This window comes from Mus musculus, chromosome X (assembly GCF_000001635.26).
Source record: "Mus musculus strain C57BL/6J chromosome X, GRCm38.p6 C57BL/6J".
Classification (NCBI taxonomy): domain Eukaryota; kingdom Metazoa; phylum Chordata; class Mammalia; order Rodentia; family Muridae; genus Mus; species Mus musculus.
Genome location: NC_000086.7, coordinates 155,369,167 through 155,389,402, shown reverse-complemented (window position 1 = coordinate 155,389,402; position 20,236 = coordinate 155,369,167). Strand labels below are relative to the sequence as shown.

Below are 20,236 nucleotides of genomic sequence, written 5' to 3'. Positions count from 1 at the left end.
TCTAAACAATTTAGTCAGTAAGAGTCGCTCAATCATTTGAGTTTATAGATTCACTTCCAGTAGTCACAGAAGTGTAGTACCTTGAAAGTTTGGGAAATCTCTCAACATCTTGAAAACAACAGTTTTTAAAACTTTGTATTGCTTCTTTGTGAGCTTCACTTCATGTATCCTAGTCCAGCTTATCTCCCTGTCTCCTCGAATCTGCACTTTGCCCTTGCAACCTCCCCTCCAAATACATACACACACACACACACACACACACACACACACACACACACACACACACACACAAAACATCCTGGAAGCTGTAGTATGTCACAGTGTATCCCACAGTATATACATCTTCACTTACAAATGTTCATTGCAATGGTCTGGTTTGAGATCTCTGGCTTCTGTTGACACCATCAATATTGGATCCTTACCAAGTCTCCTCCAGGTTATTTCCCTGTGTCATGGAGGTTCTGCCACTGTGTATATGTAAGACTGGCCCTTTCATATGCTTCAGGAGTTCATAGATGGAGTAGATTTTGGAGTAGCCCTACTCAAAGCCCTGGATCTGGGTCTGAGTTAGTCGTCCAATCAATTCTCCTAATCCCACATCACCAGGGCACTCTCTCCAGGACTGCTCCAGCTAGGCCACCCAGTACTACCATTAGCAGGAGGCAGGATCAGCTCTGCTTTTTTGCCCTCCAGGGCCAGTGTACCCACACCCACACATCCACTGCCAGTCCACTGTGCTGCCAAGTCAAAGCACAGACCCCATTATCCCAAGTCCTGCAGCCTATGAGGGGCTGGGCCAGCTGCCCAGATCTCAGACCCTCTGGTTCATCCAGGCTTCTTCCATCAGGGCCAGCTCCATTGTGTTGTCCAGGAATGGTTTAGGGCTAGCTCTCCCAAGTGCAGTACAGGGGTGTTGGGGGACGGCAGCTATCCGATTCTCACGTTCTTATGTCCTGGGGGCCAGATCTATGGACTACTGCAGATGGCAGGGGGAAGAATGATGGCATCTTGTCCCCACACCACCTCATGGTAGACAAGTAGCTGGACCAGCCCTCAAGGCAACTCACTTGGGCCCTGTCAACCAGGGACAGCACTACTGTGCTGCCCTGAAGAGGTGCAGGGCCTGCTCTCCTGCTTTCATGACCCTGTGAGGAGCATTTCTGACTGCTGGAGGTAAGGCCAGAGTTCACTCCTGTGCCTGTGCTACCACACAGCAGAAGAATGTTGGGGTCAGTTCTCCCACACTCACATCCTCTTCCATTATCAAGGCCACTTCTCTGCCTGGCCAAGGCACAGCTCCCACTCCAAGTGCTTACACCAGTGAGAGGTAGGGCCAGCTCTCCAGAATGCTACAGCCAGTGAGGGAGCAGGGCTAGTTCTGCATAGCCTCTTGGACATCCAGACTATTACCAACAGCTGCCCCAAACAGAGATGCCTCGATGCTCTCAGGTAGTCACAGACCCAGACATGGCTCTTAGTGACAAGTCAGGCTGAGACCTCACCATGGCCTCAGATGATGGTGCTGGCCACTCACAACAGGCTTCTCCTCTCTACCTTCAAGTATCCAGTTCCATCTCTCTTCATAATGCTCAAGCGTCTCCACTCTCTTTCTCTCTCATTTGTCCATTACATACTTACACACTGCAAGCTGGCCTTGAGTCTAACTGGGTGACATCTTCCAGCAAGCAGGTGCCTACAGCTCTCTTGTGCTCTGCAAGTCTGTTGGTTGCTTAGCAGTCTGCAGATCTCTGTCTCTCTTCTTCCTCCCGAGTTCCATCATGTAATGGTAGGTTGGGCTCTATCTGTCTAAGAGCCTCCCATGCTGTGTGGTGGAGGGCAGGTCTGTGGACATCTTTTTCTGACCACACCATGTGGCACTGAAGAATGCAGGTCTCTGTCTTCCTACTCCTGTCCTGTGCTGCCCTAGACTTGATTTGATTTGATTTTTATGAGTCCTAGGCATAAGACAGTTTGGTCATCAAGCCAGGCATCGAGCTAGGATGAACAAAGGACTGCCATCTGCTCTGTGCCTGACTGCTACAAGAACAACACCACCAACAAGATGTTTTCTTTGCCCATTGTCAGGGGGAGAAATCAGCATGTTTTAAGATTAAAAAGAAAACATGCAAACTGATAGAATTCAATGTGTTTACTGGATGGCTTGTATATACATTAATATTTGTACAAGAGATTAGAAAAGGATTCATGAGACTGGGAAAAGCATTAAAGGAGAAGGTTGGGATGGCAATAGAACCTATGCTATATGAAAGTAACTGGGGATATGGAGGAGCAGGGAGAATTCACCAAGTAAGTATGTATAAAATTTCTGTAAAGAAACATATAATTTTGTCAGCTAATTTTAAAAGGGGGAAGGCTGGAGAGGTGCCTTGTTGCTCTCACAGAAGACCTCAGTTTGTTTCCTAACACCCACATGGCTGTCTCACCATTCCTTGTAACTCTAGCTCTAGGGGTTTAGGAGATCTGAACCCTATGGCCTCTGTAGACACTTACACACACACACACACACACACACACACACACACACACACACACACACACACATACACACTTATCCTCTGCTCTGGTATGTAAGGAGAGAATATCCTCTGCAGTGCATGTATTTTGAAGCAGTTTTCTTATGTTGCCTAGGCTAACCTCAAACTTGCCATCTGTCCTCAGCATCCCTGGGTACTGGAAATATAGGCATTTACCACCAAACCCAGCTTGTGCTGTCCTCCTTGATTCTGAGTTTGAAACGGAAAGCTGGTTGTTAGCATCAGGGCCTTTGCAGATATGCTTACATGAATAAAGTATTAAAATGTAATCACTGCCACTAACACCTTCTATAAATCCTTCCATCACAAAAGACTCTTGATAGAAATCAGTGATTTAACAGACGTATAACCATGTAGTTCCTAGACTAGCAACAAAGCATTATCTGTAAGCTTGTTAGAAATACATAATCTTAGACCCCATCCCAGAACTAATAAATCAGAGGTGACATTTCTATCATGAACAGGTAATTCACATACACCCTGAAGCTTAAGACATGTTACCTTACGAACATATATGCTCACAAAATTCACTTTTATGTATTTATTTCTTTCCCATTTCCCCCCAAATATTGTCCACTAACCTAAATGTTAACACTTAGAAATTACATTTGAACCTTCATGACAGTGTGCAGTAAATTGTGAAAAGATTGTAATTAATGTCTTGAATGTTTTCTAGAAAAAAAATGGTCAAGGTATATGTGAAATTAATCTATATTTACAGAATTTTCATAAACCACCATCCATGCTTTAATTTCTGGTTATACAAGTGAACTTCATAAAATTTCTAACAGTTACAGTAAACAGACTGTATATCACTGTTTGATTTCTTAAAACCAATGAAATATATTAGTAAAGTTGGTTTGGTTTGGTTTGGTTTGGTTTGGTTTGGTTTGGTTTGGTTTGGTTTGGTTTGGTTTGGTTTGGTTGAGACAGGGTCTCATGTAGCCCAGACTGACCTGAAACTCATTATTGGAAATTGGTTCTAATGCTTTGTCTTATTTCACCTCCCAAAAGCTGCGCTTGCAGACCTGAGGGTCCCTGACCCAGCTGTCTTCAATAATAAAGAATTTCCATATAGCCAGTGACTGGGCAGGGAGACAGAGTGGGACTTTTAGATTTTGAGGGCAAGGGACCAAGAGCGGGGGGAAGAGGAGGATAACCACCATGACTTGGAAGAGAGGGATCAGATTTAAGAGCTGCTGGAGAAAAATTATCCAGCAATGTAGGTGAAAAGGGAATGCGAACCTATGTAGGGGGTGGGGGCTTCCCAGAAAGTAACAGGGCAATAAAGATAAAATATAGATTTAGAAGGTGTTAAGCCAGGATTATCAGAGAGGAATGTGTGCTAGCTGCAAGGAGATTTAGAAGTGCCCATACATTGTGCTAGTCAAGGCATATCAAAATAAGCTGGTGTGTGTGTGTGTGTGTGTGTGTGTGTGTGTGTGTGTGTGTGTGTGTCTTTCATTCGCAAATCCAGAGAGCTCTTGGGTGATGCAAGGTGCACAACTTTCCAGGAGCCAAAGAAGTTTAACTAATTCAATGCTACAACTCATTATGTAGCTGGATGTATCACTGAACCTTTGATTCTTCTGCCTCTTGTTCCTGTGCACTAGAATTACAGACATACATTACCACATTCACTTTATATAGATGCAACCCAGGGCTTTTGCATACTAAGAAGCATTTTTACCAACTAATCCTCACTTATAAGCTATATAAACAGACATATATGCATATTGAAATGTAGTCTTATGTCATATTCTATACCTAGTTGATGAAATTGATATTTACTTAATCATACGATTCAAGAAGCACTATCTAAAGACTAATAAAACAAAATTCTGCAATCCTGACAAATTAAAATCATTATAAGAATATATTACTAGAGCCAAGTAAAGTAGTACATGCTTGTTGCAACCCTAGTAAAATCAGGAGGATTGTGGGCTCAAGAGAGGCCTTGGCCACATAGTGAGGTCCAGGATAGCCTGAGCTACATAATGAGAATTTATTTCAAATGGGGAAAAAAAAAAGAATACACCAGAAAAAAAAAGAGTAAAGAGTAAGTTTTCATTATTGGGGACTTTTTGCTTGATTAGGTTTACTCCTGGATATATTATATTTTGTGGTTGGTAAGAATGGGATTTCCCCCTGATTATTTTCAGTCTGTTTGTCATTCTTTCATAAGAAGACTACTGCCGCTTTGCTGAAAGTGTTTATTAACTCTAAAAGGTTTTAGTAGAGTCTTTCAGTCTCTAATTTAGACAGTCATGTAATTTGAAAATAGGAATACTTGAACTACATATTTGTATTCCTTTTATTTCCTCTTCCTGTCTTACTGTTTTATCTAAGTCTTAAACTACCATATTAACTAGGAACAGAGAGAGTAAACAAATTTGTTTTCTTTATGATCTTAGTGGAAATATCTTTAGCTTTTCTCCATTGATCATGATGTTTGCTATATGTTTATTACATACAACCTTTATTTTGTTAAGATAGCTTCTCTTGCTTGAAAGGCAAGAGAGGTGTATATGTGAACTCCCAGCAGTTGTGATAGCATCCGCAAGACCTATGTAAACTCAGGCAAGACAAAATCCCATCATGGAGGAGGGAAGTGGTAATGATTTCCTACTAGAGGCTGTTGAGCTGTTGGTAACTGATAGCTGCTATGAGAGGAGTTAGTTTTGCTTTTTTGGTTTTATTTATATTTGGTAAGCTGAACATATTCCCGTAGAACATCACAAATATATGAGTATAAAAAAAGCCAATATTGAACTTTGTTTTGGGGGTTTGTTTGCTTGTTTGTTTGTTTACTGAGGACACAATGTTGGGAGGATGTGGAATAAGGGGTGGATCTAGGAGGAGTTGGGAGAGAGTACAGATCAATATATAATGTATGGCATTATCAAAGAAACAATAAATATCTTGTTTAAAATATATGTTCCCTGCATTCCTATCCTCTCCATGATTTTTAACATTAAGGGATGTTGGATTTTCCCAAAAGCTTTTTCTAAATCTAATGAGATAAGCAGGTCATCTTTGTTGTAGTGTCTATTTATGTGATGAATAACATTTATTGATTTGTGTATATTGAACCATCTTCACATTTCTGCAATAAAACCAACGTAGGATGAATGACCTTTTTGATATTATTTTGGATTCAGTTTGCCAAAATTTTATTGAGAATATTTACATCTATGTTCATCTGGGGGTAGGTTTGTAATTTTCTTTATTTGTCATGTCTTTATATAGTTTGAGTAGCATAATATTGGCTTTATAAAAAGAATATTACTGGTGTTAGTTCTTCTTTGAAGCTCTGGTAGAATTCTTCACTGAATCCATCTGGTCCTGAGATTTTTATAGCAAGGAGGCTGCTTTAGTCTCGTGGCTAGTAATGAGTCAGTTTAAGTTATTTCATCTTTGTTTAATTTTCTGACATTGTATGGATCTAGAAATTCGTCCATTTCTTTTAGACTTTCCAATTTAATGTGATAGATGTTTTTAAAACACATCATTTTGATTTTCTGAAATTCATTGCTATTTAACCTTAAAGCACTGATGAAATAAATTGAGGAAAATATCAAAAGACAGAAAGACCTCCTGTGCTCACAGATTAGCAGGATTAATATTGAAAAAAAATGGACAAACTACCAAAATCAATCTACAGATTCAGTGCAACCCCAGCTAAAATATCAGGACATGTCTTCACTGAGATAGAAAAATAAACAATCTGTACATAAAATACTGGGGCACAAAGCACCAAGGATAGCCAAAGCAATATGAATCTTAAAGAATACTGCACCTTACCTAATTTCAAATTATACCGTAGAGCCATAGTAATAAAACAACATGGCATATATATATGGGTCATGTATTCTATTCACAACTACAGCTACCCAATCACTAACCAAGATGCCAAAAATAGTCATTGAAAAAAAAGACAGAATCTTCAACAAATGGTACTGGGAATCCTGAATTTTAACATGCAAAAAATAAAAACAGGTCCATATCTCTCACTTGGCACCAAACTCATCCCAAATAGATCAAGAATCTCAGCATAAGACCTGATATCCTGAAACTGATAAGAAAAATAAGGGGGGAAAAGTATACTTCATCTTATAGGGCAAGATAGGGACATTCTAAAAAGGAATCCAGTCATTCTAGAAATAAGACCTACAAACTGGCTGTCAGAACAGGGCTCATGAATGAAGCTGTGTGAAGATATTTCTAAGACCTTGTGAGAAAAGCAAAAGACAACCCTCCATAGCATGGGTTATTCTTGGAGAGTGCTTTTGTGCCCCTCCCAAGTGTAGTGGATAGGAGTGAGTTCACTTCAGATTATTCATTACAAATAGATACTATTTGTTTATATGTTTCTATGGAAGAATATGTTTTTGCCACATGATTTTGTCCTCATGATTGTATACTTCACCTAGTTCACTTCTTAACCCTCAAGAGTGTAAATTGTCTGATGCTTTAAATAAAGTTTGCTATTGCCTGAGATACCTGTGCTGCCTGGGTATCCTTGGCCTCTCTGCCTCCTCCCTCTCTTCAGAAGGTTTCTCTACCTCCAAAGGAAGGCACCAAATGGAGACCTCCTATGTGAGCTTGCTTTCTGCCTGATGTTTGGCTATGTGTCTCTGCATCTGCTCCTGTTGGCTGCAAGAGGATGCCTTCCTGATGGCAATTGGGCTAGACACTGATTTATGAATATAGGAGAATATTATTAGGAATCATTTCACTGATTGTTTTCCAGTTGTGTTTGGGTTTACCCTAGGACTCCAAGACACCCAGCCTCTGGTTCCTGGCCATCCAGGCAGTGATGGGAATGGGCTCCCTCTTGTGGAGTGGGCCTCAAATCAGACTAGTCATTGATTGGCCATTCACCCAAGTTCTGTATCACCATTGTCATAGCACATCTTTTAGGCAAAACAGATTGTAGGTCAAAGGATTTGTGGCTAGGTTAATGTCAAGTCCTACTACTGGAAGCCTTGCATGGTTATAGAACATGGATGGTTCAGTTCAGGCTCTGTATACTCCATGTTTAGACCCAACTCTCCCAGGCTCATGCCACCAAATAGAGTGGTAAACAACTGACCAATGGAATCTCATGACACTGAAAAGCTTCTGTACAACAAAGAAAATGATCTACGCGAAAGGATGGACCATCCAGAGACTACCCCTCCCAAGGGTCCATCCCATAATCAGCCATCAAACACAGACACTATTGCATATGCCAGCAAGATTATGCTGAAGGGACCCTGATATAGCTGTCTCTTGTGAGGCTATGCCAGTGCCTGGCAAATACAGAAGTGGATGCTCACAGTCATCTATAGGATGGAACACAGGGCCCCCAATGGAGGAGCTAGAGAAAGTACCCAAGGGGCTGAAGGGGTCTGCAACCCTATAGGTGGAACAGCAATATGAACTAACCAGTACCCCCAGGGCTCCTGTCTCTAGCTACATATGTAGCAGAAGATGGCCTAATCGGCCACCATTGGGAAGAGAGGCCCCTTGTTCTTGCAAACTTTATATGCCCCAGTACAGGGGAATGCCAGGGCCAAGATGTGGGAGTGGGTGGGTAGGGGAGCAGGGCGGGGGGACATTATAGTTGGCTTTTGGGATAGCATTTGAAATGTAATTGAAGAAACTAATAAAAAATTTTTTAAAAAGAAAAGAAAATGGTCTATGAAGAGGCAGCCCACAGAATGGGAGAAAATCTTTGTCAACTAGCTATCCATCTAAGAGATGTTTCGTGTCTAGAATAGGCAAAGAACTGAAAGAAACTAAATGCCAAGGAATCAAACAACCCTGTTAAAAATGTGCTGTGGAAATGAACAGAAAGTCCTTCTCAAAAGAAGACATACATATGTCTAGTAAACACCTTTTTTTTAAGTATCCAACATCCTTAGCGATCAAGAAAATATATGTTAAAACTATGTTAACATTCCATCTCACTCTAGTTAGAGTGACTATCATCAGGAATACAAGTAGTAGTAAGCACTGATGTGAATGTAGAGAATGGGAACCCTTATACACTGTAAACTAGTACAGCTACTCTGGAAACTAGTCTGGCAGTTTCTCAAAACGCTAGAAATAGATATGCCATGTGACCTAACTAAAACACTCCTAGGTTATATGCAAAAGACTTTATATCGTACTTTGGAAATACTTGCACCATGTTCACTGATGCCCTATTCACAATAGCTATGAAATAGAATCAATCTAGATGTCCATATACTGAGAAATACACAATGAAAATGTGGTTTATATATACAATGTCACTCACATGTAAAGAAAAATAAAATTTGTAGGTAAATGAAGGAACTGGAAAAAGCAAATTGAATGAGGTCACAGTGTTACTTTTCTGTTACTGTGCAAAAACATGTTGACCAAGGCAACTTATAGAAGAAACGGTTAATCTGGGAATGCTACTCCAGAGAACTAAGAATGGGTTACAGTTTTGATGGGGAGGCATGGCAGAAGGCAATAAGAGAGAGTAACAGAGCTAAGTGCTGTCTTTGTTGGAGTTTTGATCAAAAGTAAATAAGAGAAAGAAGAGTTTATTTCAGTTTACAATTTTCAAGCCACTCATCATCACCAAGGGAAGTCAGGGTAGGAATCCAAACCAGGAACCTGGAGGTAGGAACAGAAGCAGAGGCCATGGAAGAGAACTGCTTGTTGGCTTGCTCCTCATGGCTTGCACAGCCTGATTTATTATACAACTTAGGGCAAACTTTTAAGGGTAGCACCACCCACAGTGGTCTGGGCCCTCCCACATCAATCATTAGTCAAAACAGTACCCCCACAGACTTGCCTACAAGCCATTCTAATGGAGGCATTTTTTCAGTTGAAGTTTCCTCTTACCAAATGACTCTAGCTTGTGTCAAGTGAACATAAAACCAAACCAGACAAGTGTAATCAAAATATGTTACATAAAAACATGAAAATGATGCAGTTGCATCCATTGTTATGTGTGATTAATGATATATGCCTATACAATCTTTAAATGAGAACTTAAAAATAAAACAATAAATACTTACAAAACTCACAATTTGAACAGATAATTCATCCAGAAACAGCTAAAGCTGGTGTGTGGTATCCCATGTGGGTGGAATTGGGTCATCAACCAAGGATATAGCCATCTGAATTGACTGGACATGCTGGTAAGTTCGGGGAAACTTCATATTTGTTCCCCAGGAACCTCTATAGAACCTGCTAGAATATCTTCATGACTTCATAGATAATGTCTTATAGGATGACTAATTCAAGTAAAAGCCACAGAGAAACTATCCTCATTTATATTCTAGCCTCAGGGGGGGAAAAACACTAGTTGTGCCATACTCATTAGAAATAATCCCATAAATCCTATCTACAGTCAAGATATCACATTTATTTTAACATCTTATCAATTTTATAATACCAGGAAGGTATTATTCTCCCATTTTTACATATATTCTGAGTCTCAGAGAGGTCAACTACATTTTACTAGGCCAGAAGGCTAAAAGGAGTATGTTTGTTTCCTTAGTTTGTGCTTTTACTTCAGTAGTGGGGATCACACCCAGAACCCTGCACATATTAGGCAAGTGAGTGTAGTATCTGCGCTATCTTCCCAGCCTAGAGCTTTGCTTTGCTTTGCTTTGCTTTGCTTTGCTTTGCTTTGCTTTGCTTTGCTTTGCTTTGCTTTGCTTTGCTTTGCTTTCGTTTCGTTTCGTTTCGTTTGGTTTCGTTTCATTTCATTTCATTTCATTTCGTTTCATTTTGAGACAGATTCTCACTCAATAATCCAGGCTGGTTTATAATTCATTGCGTAACACAGGCTGGCCTTAAATTTGCAACCATCTTTCTGTCTCCACCTTCCAAGTGCTAGGATGACACCACACATAGCCCAGAATCCCCTCACCTTTTTTTTTTCAAAATTTCCAAATTTTATTAAAACAATACATCTTCAAATTAAAGAAGTCAATTGAACAACAAGCAGAATAGATGCAGTAAAACTACACAAAATCAATCCCTGTATTGTTTAAAAAGAGATACATACATGAGAAAAATAATAAAGAGCAAAGGTAATTTTACCAAAACTCAGGGAGGACACAAAGCATCAAGTGTATTAGCAAATTTTTTTTCTCACGAGAACTATAAGTTAAATAAATATTATTCTTTAAATTGAATATTACACAATAAATAAATATAAATTTAAGTTGGTTCATTCTACACTAACACAAGCCATTTCTTTCTTGTTTTATTTTACATTTATTTTTAATAGTGTGTGTGTGTGTGTGTGTGTGTGTGTGTGTGTGTGTGTTTGTGTGCCTATGTGAATGTATGCCACCACATGTGTTTGTGGGTATCTGAACAGGCCAGACTTAGATCTCCTGGAGCTGGAATCACAAGTGGTTGTGAGCTGCCTGACATGGGTGCTGTGAATGGAACTCAGGTCCTCTGGAATATTGATACATGCTCTTAACCCCTAAACCATCTCTCCAGCTCCGAACAAACCATTTCTAGTGATAGCTTTTTCCCATGAGATTATGACCTCTATAAAGTCAGAGGCTTATTTTGGCCATCATTGCTCATTCTAATTCTTTCCTGCTTTGGTTTTTCCACAAATGATGTGTCATGAGTCAGACCTCTCATCCTGTATCCTGACAACAATGTAGCATGCAGATCCTTTTTGCCCAGTCATGTTTGAGTCACATGAGACAAAAGATAGAGACAGAGACTGAAGATATAGTTCTGGTAGAGCTTGCCTTTTATATGTGAAGCCCTGGATTTAGTCCCTAGCACCAAAAACAACAACAGTAAAAGCAAAAACAAAAACATAGAGATTAGTCCTGGACTATTATATCCAAAATGGGACCTGGTTCTTAGATGAGAATGAAAGAGACTTCTAGCACTTCAGAACTCAGTCCCCTGGAGCCAGTGATAGACTCAAGGGAGCCTCTCATGGCTACTCTGAATTTGGATTAAGAGAATCCAAAGATCTACTCTAGGTATTGTAATGCCATTGGTAAAATAGTAGTGCAGCTATGCAGAATGGAGACACTGTGGTGCTTACCCAGAAATCCTAGGGCTCATTTTTGACTCAACAAACAGGTGATTTAGTGTGATGGCTAATCTTTGTTGTCAACTTGACTACATCTGGAAATAACTAAAACCCAAACATCAGGACACACCTGTGTGAGATTTTTCTTGACTGGATTATTTGAGGTAGGAAAAACCACCCTAAATCTGGATCATTTGAGAGCAGAAGAACCAGCATAAATCTGAACCATGCATCTGGTGGCAGCTAAAATGAAAGGACATGAAAAAAGGCAGCTTTTCAATTTTGCATGCTTTCCTTCATTCTCTCTGGCAAGGACATCTATCCTGCAGGTGAGGCGTTTCTTCCCTGGTATTTAGAACCTCCAACATAGACCAAAGACCATCTGAGACATCCAGCCTCATGAACTTAATAACTATTGTATTCTTAACCCTTGTATTGGGAGGCAGCAATTGTTTGACTATCCAGACCACAGCCCGTATGTTGCTGTCGCTTTAATATAGCCGCTTTTATTATAGGTTCATTCTATCAGTCCTTCTCCTCTAGAGCAGTGGTACTCAATCTGTGGGTCGTGACCTCCTTGGGAATTTGAATAACCCTTTCATAAGGGTCACCAAAGACTACCGGAAAACACATATTTACATTATGATTCATGACTAGCAAAATTAGAGTTGTGAAGTAGCAAAGAAAATAATTTTATGTTTGGGGTTCACCATAACATGAGGAACTATATTAAAGGGTCACAACATTGGGAGGGTTGAGAATCACTGCTCTAGAGAATCCTGAAGAACTAATACACCCAGTATCTGTGCTCTCCATCACTTGTGTTTTTGTAAGCTGTGAATGAAACCAAAGATACATGTATGTGAACTTAATGACCAGTTCAACCATCCATAGTACTGAGTGAAAGTACTCTTAAGCTTGGAATTTCATTTTGATCCTGAAAGTTTTTTTGTTTTGGTTTGGTTTTGTTTTTGGTTTTAAGATTTATTTATTTTTGCTTTATGTATATTGGTGTTTTGCCTGTATGTCTGTGCATGCAATACCAACAAATGCCAGAAGAGGGAGCCAGATCCTCGGGGACCGTAGTTACAGACTGTTGTGAGCTGCCATGTGAGTACAAGGAATTGAATCTGAGTCCTCTGGAAGAGCAGCCAGTGCTTTACTTTATTTTATTTTATTTTTTGTTTTTGTTTTTGTTTTGTTTTGTTTTGTTTTGTTTTAAGACAAGATTTCTCTGTGTAGTTCTGGCTATTCTGAAACTCACTGTGTAGATCAGGCAAGTGCTGAGATTAAAGCTGTGTGCCACCATGCCTTGCTTGCAGCTGGGGCTTTTAAATATTGAGCCATCTCTCTGACATCTAAGCCCGAGTTTTATACTGTGATACAGGCTATTGTCCCTGACTCGGACCTTGAGGATGGAGACCCCACATTATTGTTCTTTGTAGAAGCTAGTGTATCACTCTAGTATCTATGTGAAGAAGGTCTACTTGGGGCCAATGCAAGATACAGATATGGTATCTCAATATAGCCCAGGGGCAAGGGGAAAGTGTCCCAAGAAATAGCAATCTTTGTCTCTCAGTCCTATGTGGACCCCTTGCTGAGGGGAGATTCAAGGATCCCTAAACAACCAATCCTGATTCCACATACATAATAGTAAGGGCTTTCAACTTTCATACTAGAAACTCACTTAAAGTTACTTGATAGCAATTTAGACATTCTGTTGAAGTCTCTCTACAGAGACTTGTGCCAAATAATGTATTCGAGGGGCTTTATCAGAAGTTGCTGCTACCTGGAGTTTTATTGGCTCCTTTTCTGAAAGGGTCACTAACAAGAGCATTGGGATTCCCTGAAAGAAGGCACTAGAAAAGCACTTAGATTTCAAACAGATAAGCTGTTGACCACTCAAATTATGTATTCTTACAGGCCTGTGACTGGTGTTTGCTTGCCATTTGAGGTCACTGTTTTATTGAGACAGCTTTCATAAGCACTTTCTTTCATAGGTTTGCTCCTGGTGTGTTTATCCTCTCCAAAGGAACTAGTATTTCAGATATAATTTTCACTTTCCCTAAACCTCTATTTGTAGAAATTCGGGCCTATCATAAACAATCCAGTCACTTTAAAAGGACAACATATGGCCTTTTGTCACCATCTAGTGGAAGTGTTAAGCTTTACACTGAAACAATTTTGGCTTTAATATGATCAATCTATACCCAACAAAGGGGAGATTGAACCTGTAGAGACCATATCCAGTGGATAGACATGGCCTCTGGTTGAAAGATGGGGCTATCCACCCATCTCAAAAATATTAACCCAGAATTGCTCCTGTCTGAAGGAAATATGGGGACAGAGTGGAACAGAAACTAAAGGAAAGGGCATCCAGAGATTGCCCTACCTGGGAATCCATCCCAGCTGAAGATCCCAAACCCAGACACTATTGCTGATGCCAACAAGTGCTTGCTGACAGGAGCCTGGTATGCCTGTCCTATAGCTGTCTCCTAAAAGGTTCTGCCAGAGCCTGACAAATACAGAGGCAGATGCTCAGAGCCAACAATTGGATTGAGCACAGGGACCACAATGGAGGAATTAGGTGAGGGACTGAAGGAGCTGAAGGGGTTTGCAACCCTTTAGGAAGAACAACAATATCAACCAACCTGAACCCCACCCAGAGCTCCCAGGAACTAAACCACCAACCAAATAGTACACATGGAGGAACTCATGGCTCCAGCTGCATATGTAACAGAGGATGGCCTTATCTGGCATCAATGGGAGGAGAGGACCTTGGTTTTGTGAAGGCTCGATGCCCCAGTGCAGGAAAATGCTAGGGTGTGGAAGCAGGAGTGGGGATGTGGGTGGGTGAGCTCCCTCACAGAAGCAGAGGGAGGGGAAGGGAATTGGAGGTTTGCAGAGGGGAAACCTGAAAGGGGATAACATTTGAAATGTAAATAAATAAAATAACCAATTAAAAAAAAGAAAATCTATATGATTCGTCTATTACTTCATCCACTGGGAGGGCAGGAGAAGGGAAGCCTATACAAAACAGCAAGAAATGCCCTTGCTGCTCATCTCTGCCACTCTATCCCCTCTTCTATCCCCTCCATATAACTTTTATTTTAGTGCCTTCTTTCAGGGGAATCCAACGCTCTTGTTGGTGCTCCTTCCTAAAAAAGGACTAATGGAAGTCCAGGCAGCAACAATGCTGATAAAGCCCCGCACATACATTATTTGGCTAGACTATATATCAACTTATGTCTGTAACATGAAAATTCAAGATCGGGCTGGAGAGATGGCTCAGAGGTTAAGAGCACTGACTGCTCTTCCGAAGGTCCTAAGTTCAAATCCCAGCAATCACATGGTGGCTCACAACCATCTTTAAGGAGATCGGACGCTCTCTTCTGGTGTGTCTGAAGACAGCTACAGTGTACTTAGATATAATAATAAATAAATCTTAAAAAACAAAGAAATTCTTTAAAAAAAAAAAGAAAAGAAAATTCAAGACCTTTATTGTCCAAAGAGAAACATAGGAAGAAGTGTTAAATGACAAGAAGATATGACATAGATGTTACATTTGGTCTGAAGCTCCACATTGCCTCCAAACTCATAACAAATCACTAGATTTAAATGGGAATACCCATCTAGGGAAATGCTATGTGACGTTTTTATTTTGTTTTTTATATGTCTACACCACTGGGATCTCACTATTGGTTCCAACTTCTCCTTTCAGTTTCTTCAGTAAGAACATATTCCACTATCCTAGTGGTTTTCAGCCTGTGGGTCACAGCGCCTTTGTGAGTCTAAAGACCCTTTCACAGGGGTCACCTAAGACCATCAGAAAACACACATATTTGCATTATTACTCATAACAGTAGCAATATTAGCAATATTACAGTTATGAAGTATCAGTGAACATAGTTTTATGGTTTGGAATTGCCACCACATGAGGAACTCTATTAAAGGATTGCAGCATTAGGAAGGTTGAGAACTCCTGCACTATCCAATGGCATCCCAGGTAACTTTCCACTACTGAATAAATTTTTCTATAAGGGTACCCTCACTGTTTGACTCAATATAAATGGTGAATCTAATTGTAAACAAAGAGTCCAGGCTAGTAGTGTAGCTCAGTGGTAGAGAAATTGCCTAACATGAGCAAGATCTCCAGCACCACAATAAAGAAAGCAATTAATTAGTATGTTAATGAAATTTAAAAACACTACCATCCAACTAAAAGTTCTTTCCTAGAATTCTACCATCATTTTTGTAGATAGTCTTGGAACCATCATAAGCGGAGATGTGAATGTACTGCAGCCCAGGCCTTCCGGCACACCTGAGAAGAGCACCAACTTTAGCACCTCTAGCTGTTACCCAGTGGTCCTCTCTCTGACTATGCAGATGGCACACTGAGCACGTTAACCAGGCTTCCTAAGACCCACGCGGATATTGCTAGGTATTATCTGGGAATTTAGTCCCGAATTATACATGAATTACCATGCCTTCTGGAATAATATAGACAGACACATGAAATACAGGTATCATGAGCCTATTGATTCACCTCTTTTCATCTCAACATGTCCTTATTCATGTACATCCACATATGGTACAAGCAACACTGATCATGTATACCACCACCAGAGGTTGTTATTAGATCACCTAGTCTCATCCCAATGCCAGGTGCCAGTCATCTGGGGGACATCTGCCTTACCTGTGGTCAAAACGCAAGGCACATTTGGAGGCTACTATTTTTTCTTTAAAAATAACATGGCTTGGATTCCACCCATTAATCAAAATTCCATCTTCCATGCACAGAAGCAAGCCATTTTCTCTGGGATCCTATAGATTCCACAGTTTATATTTCCCCCTGTCCCTTCACTTGCCTGATAAATTCATGAAAATCACGCACGTGTTCTCAAGAATGTAGATGTACTGATGCTATGAGAAGGCTCATCTGGAGGGGTACTAAATACTTTTTCTTATAAGTCTTGTAATGATTTAAATTCTCACTTAAAATGGATAGCTCTTTAAAAATGATAACTCTTGGGCAATATCCACTTTGTTAATGTCATTACTTGAGACCTAACCATAATAAGTGAGAGTGAAACAGCATTAGCCTTGCTTTGGAGCTCTCTCTACTCTTCCCACAATACACTGGATAGCATCAACACTGTTGACTGCTGACAAACGTTGGGCATCTAGAACATACTGTACAGCCCCAGCCCGGAAGCAGCTCATGTTTCCTTTCCAAGTGACTCTGCTTTAAACCTATTCCGGGCAGTTCAGGCTTCTACTTCTTCCAGGTCTGGTCTCCGAGTCTTCTTTGTAGCTTAGTTTCTCTGAGTTGTCTTTGCAGATTAGCTGGTCTAAAAGTGACTCTTAGCTGTCCATATTACTTACTCTAGGAGAGAATTGCCTAGTAAATATGAGTAGTTTCAGGGCCTTCCTGCAGCTACTTTCCAGTTGTTTATACTTTGTCTTAAAGCTCCCTACAGGATGGAATGTTTCAATCATAGAGAAAACTGCTACACAACAAAGTCATGCCATTCCATAGTTCAGTCTGCAAATTAAATTACAAACCCTCAGTAATTTTTTACAGTGCCTACAAGAACTTCTAAGAATTTCAATGGTTTCTGTATTCCTGCATTTAACATCTCAATAAACAGAATCCTTGCAGATGATAGCTTCCAACAAACTTTCATCAGTGAGTAAGGCCTCTGGTTCTAGGAAAAAAAAAAAAAAGAATGGACCTCAACTTCCACCCTAGCCTCCTTGTTCTTGAGAAAAGTATGAAAAAAAATCCTCTTGGGTATGCAAAATAAACCACAGACTAAACAACAAAGATCTCAGTATATGTCTCTTCACCCTCCTCCTGTCATCAGCAAAGTAGTCATTTCGGAATATGGCTTAATCATTACATAACTGAGTGGTCTCTGTTTTCTGTTCCAATAACTTATCAGAGATAAATGCTTCATCTTCTAGCTTGTTCTTAACCTTCCTAATGCCGTGACCCTTTAATAAAATTCCTCATAAAATTCAGTTCATAACCATAAAATTATTTTTGTTGCTACTTCTTAACTGTAATTTTGCTACTGTTATGAATCATAATGTAAATACCTGATATGCAGAATTTCTGATATAAAACCGCCCAAGTGGTCACAACCCACAGGTTATTAAAGTCCAGGAATCAAAAGCCCCGTTTGGCTTCCCTAATCAATATCCCCAGTCAAAATTAAATACCTCACTCTAACACAGGGTTTGCCCTTTTACCTTTATAAACTACCATTTGTCTATGGGCTAGTCAGTCTCCACCCAGAGGAAATCCTTTGTTCCACTCTCCTGGGAAAAATACCCTTTCCCCTTCTTCCTTGTTCCCTTCCCCTTCTCCCTCATTCTCTACCTCTTCTTTGTCTCATTTCCTGTCCTTTGTCTCTCTAGGGCAAATAGTTCTCCTTTGTGCTAACATCATGGTCTTGGGAAATCTTTTGCTGATGCCACACCCTTTACTATGAAGCTCAATACATTTCTATATAATTGTCCAATTATAATCAGGAGAGATCATGTACTTAATCAGTGGATTAATTTGTCACTAGACAAAATAAATTCAACATCTCAATGTCACAAAATAGAAGGCAAGAACAAAAGAATATCATGTATCTCTTAGATACATGCCACCACCACCCCTTGAAACAAATCAAGCTACACGAGTCACTAGAGTTCTTAGGTCAAAGGTCAGATATGCCTCCTTCTCACTAAAGAATTTACCAACATGGTCTATAAGAGCACACTGGTGTTCTAGATACTATAGTGCTTACATCCATAGCTTTTAGGGAAAGGGAGGTCAGTAATAGCCCAGTGTTAGGTGTATAGAGAAGGTTCAACTGTTAAGAGTGTTGGCTGCTCTTGCAGAGGACCCGAGTTTGGTTCCTAGCACACACACTGCAGCTCACAAGCTCCTGCAACTCAAGCTCCAGGGGATCCAGCATATTGATTGCTGTAACAAAGGCAACTTATTTTAAGAAACATTTAATTGGGGCTTGCCTATAGTTTGAGACATTAAACCCAGTTCCACTGTGGTAGGAAATGTGGGCACAGACAGTGCTGGAAATAGTAGCTAAAAGCTTGCATCTTTTGTTGCACTCTTCTGGGAAAAATACCCTTTCCCCCTGTCCCTTGTTCCCTTCCCCTTCTCCCTCATTCTCTACCTCTTCTTTGTCTCATTTCCTGTCCTTTTTCCCTCTGGGGCAAATAGTTCTCCTTTGTGCTGATTAACACAGAAGTGAAGTAGAGAGAAGAGGGATGGGAGAAGAAGAGAGACAGACAGACAGACAGACAGACAGACAGACAGACAGACAGACAGAGAGAGCCTGAGAATCTCAAATGGTATGGCATGGAATTTTAAAACCTCAAAGCCAACTCCTAGTAGCATTCCTCCTCCAACAAGGCCTCCTTATCTTTTCCAGTCATTCCAGCTGGGACTAGCATTCCAACTTGTGAGCCTGTGGGGGTCGAGTGGTTCTCATTCAAACCACCAAGAGGCGCTAGAGAAATGACTCAGCAGTTAAAAGAGCATACTGCTTAAGAACCTGAATTTGAAGTCAGGCATGGTGGTACACACCTTTAATCCCAGCACTCGGGAGGCAGAGGCAGGTGGATTTCTGAGTTTGAGGCCAGCCTGGTCTACAAAGTGAGTTCCAGGACAGCCAGGGCTATACAGAGAAACCTGTCTCAGAAAAAAAAAATCAAACAACAAACAAACAAACAAAAAACCTGAATTTGTTACCCAGCACCCAAGTCTGGCGGTGGCTCACAACCACCTTTAACTCTAGACTCAAGAGATCCAATGCCTTTTTCTGGCCCCCTCAGGAAACTGAATTTGTACACACACACACACACACACACACACACACACACACACAGAGAGAGAGACACACACACACAGACACACACACATGTTTAAAGTAAATAAAGGTGGTATAATTATAGTCTCAAAAACTTATAAAGAAAAAATAAAAAATAAAAGGCAGAACTTATTTTATGTCATGATTTCAGAAGTGCAAATCCAAGATGGAAGAGAGGATGTGGTGAAGTAGAGCTATTCAACTCTTGGCAGGCAAGACCCAGAAGGCAGCAGAAACAGAGCAATATACACCACACAAGGACATATTCCCAGTGACCTACTTTCTCCATTGAGACTCTACTTTCCACATCTTTGCCACCTCCCTATGGTCAATTTGGATTTTTAATTCATTATGAATTAAATCATTCATTGGGTCAGATCTTTTATGCTATGTTTGTGGAAATGTCCTCTCAGACACACCTAAAAATGTGTTCAACTGATTTCCTGGTTATCTCTCAATTAAACCAAATTGAAAAGATTAACCATCACAAGCCCTGTCTCTTATACCGGTTTTCACTCTGTATTAGTGACTTTTACATTACTGTGATAAGACACCACAACAAACTAAGGCAATTATAGAAGAAAGAATTTATTTGCTTATGATTTCATGGAGTTATAACTCATAGTGTCAGGGCATAGGTAGCAAGCAGCAGGTGGTTTGAACAACTGAGAGCTCACAACTCAGAACCACAAACAGGAAGAAGAGAGCACTGGGAATGGTGGGAGGTTTTTGGAGCTTCAAAGCACACACTG

General features: G+C 40.3%; 1 long non-coding RNA gene and 1 other non-coding gene across 3 annotated transcripts in view; both read right to left on the bottom strand.

The window, feature by feature from the left end:
* Positions 1 to 20,236, bottom strand: part of Gm39545 — a 37,238-nt gene that overhangs the window by 3,122 nt on the left and 13,880 nt on the right. The gene's annotated exons all lie outside the window — the stretch shown is intronic.
* Positions 1,947 to 2,090, bottom strand: LOC115489223. Its single transcript, XR_003953185.1, has one exon. It is a non-coding gene; the product is annotated as a small nucleolar RNA SNORA48 (small nucleolar RNA).